Here is a 2,049-nt window from a genome sequence, read left to right as displayed (position 1 = left end):
AAATGTTCTTATTTCAAAGAGCATTGGTTGTGTCAAATAAACCGAAGACTAATTTTACTATGGAGAATTATTAGCTATTCGTTTCGAAATGTTCTATATCACTTGTCGTTGATTCTGTCATGTCTATCCCTTTTAAAATAATAACGGACACATGAGCTTCTCATAGTCTATCATCAGGCAATTTGCCTTTGTATGAAAAGTCTTCTTCTAGTGATATTGTTCTTATTCAAAGTGAAGAGTGCGGCTTTGTTAAACCACACCAGGAAAGCTCATTCGGAAACCATTCTGCAATTCCTTGATCGACTCAGAAATGCACATTTGACATTGAATTTAAGTAAACTTGATTGTTTCTTTCATTGTGTTATATTCTTATGACATATTACGGGACACTATCAGGTTGAACCTGTAGAAAAAAAGACCAAATCTATTTATGAATTTGCAGTGCCTATCAGCAAAAGTAACTGTAGAAATTTTGGTATGGCTGAAAACAATTTGAAAGTTTGTTCCAGTGTGTACATAATTGCGGAAGCATTGCCCAATATGTTTAGTGAGAAACCAAGTTTTATTTGGTCTAGGAAATGTCAGGAGGCTTCTGATAAATTAAAGGCCTTACTTAAGATGCATCAGTTATTTAGCTCCAAGTTTTCGGCCAGTCATATAACATGTTGTTGATGCAATAGATTCGGTAGCTGGTCGAGTATTGATTCATGAAGACAAAAGCAGTGGATCGTCCAGTGTGCTATTTTTCTAAAGGACTAGACAGTCTTCATAGAAATTGTTTCTCAATCCAGAAGGAATATTTGGTTTTGATACTGGCTTTGCAACAGTTTGATGTTCATATTAGTTCATATTCTCCGATTATTGTATTCAGAGATCATATTCCCCTTCCTTTCAGTAACAAAACGAAAAACAAAAATCAGAGATTATTGAGGTTGAGTTTGATGTTGCAAGAATACAACATAACATCAGGCACATGAAAGGAAAAGATAATCTGATTGCGTATGTACTTTCACGTCTATAGAAGTATGATATTGCCTTATTTTATACATATTTTGACATTTAGAAAACATCTTCCTATGTAAGTTTTATTACTAGTATATGTATAATTGACTAATTTGTAAAAGAAAGCTTTATTGTATAAATATTTCTTTTTTACGAGGGAAGTGTTATGCATATCTGTATGGCATGCCTGACTTTTGTCCGTAATTAAAGGTAGAGGTCATGTTTTGTCTTGTTTGTATGTTTTCAATAGATGCTAAGTTGGGTTTTAGTTCAAGACCCAGCCTTGACAATGACGTACTAAATTTCTAGAAACGAATTTGTTTACAGTTTAGTGTAAGTTTCCATGAAGATGATTGAGTTTTATTTCTTCCGAAAATGCTATTGCGACATATCGTCTAGTAGGGATGTGTACAAGTTTGACATAAACATGATTATTAGTTGCCCCATTAATTTCAGTCTGTAGAGAAGTAGTTGCTGTTGTATTCTGATGTAAACTGAGAGGAACCGTATTTTTTTAAATCATTCGTTGGAATCACAAAGTACTCATTGATATTTTGGATTAAATCACTATTTTGGGACTATTGTGAATTCATTCAAGGACATTTTGGATTATATCGTTGTGATATGTTAAGACTATTGGCACATCAACACATTCAATACCGGAATTCATTCGGAATACAATACCTTTGGACTTGTGATTGAACGTTTAGGTCTATTTTACACATTATTGTAAGTTTTTTAAATGTTCACTTTGTCTGTTAGGAAAATATATTATTTGTTGCATCTTACTAAAGTCGTTTGTTTTGCGTTCTCTCTTACTTAGGTTAACATCATAGAATCGTTACACAGTTTGTGTAACCTTTATAGAAATACAGAAGAAACTGTTTGATATTTTCTGAGATATGTGTGAACCAAACGTTCGTGTCTCAATTTTCTTGACTGGATAAACGGTGAGTGTCATTAGTTCAAAAGCTTTAGTTTTATAACAAAAAATAGTTTACTGCGAACAATAATCAAACATAGGTTGATTTTATTAATTTATTTTGC

Source organism: Sinohyriopsis cumingii, chromosome 7 (assembly GCF_028554795.1).
Source record: "Sinohyriopsis cumingii isolate HCF-2022 chromosome 7, ASM2855479v2, whole genome shotgun sequence".
In the NCBI taxonomy this organism is placed as follows: domain Eukaryota; kingdom Metazoa; phylum Mollusca; class Bivalvia; order Unionida; family Unionidae; genus Sinohyriopsis; species Sinohyriopsis cumingii.
The sequence above is the reverse complement of the archived record's forward strand: the minus strand, read 5'-3'. Positions refer to the sequence as shown.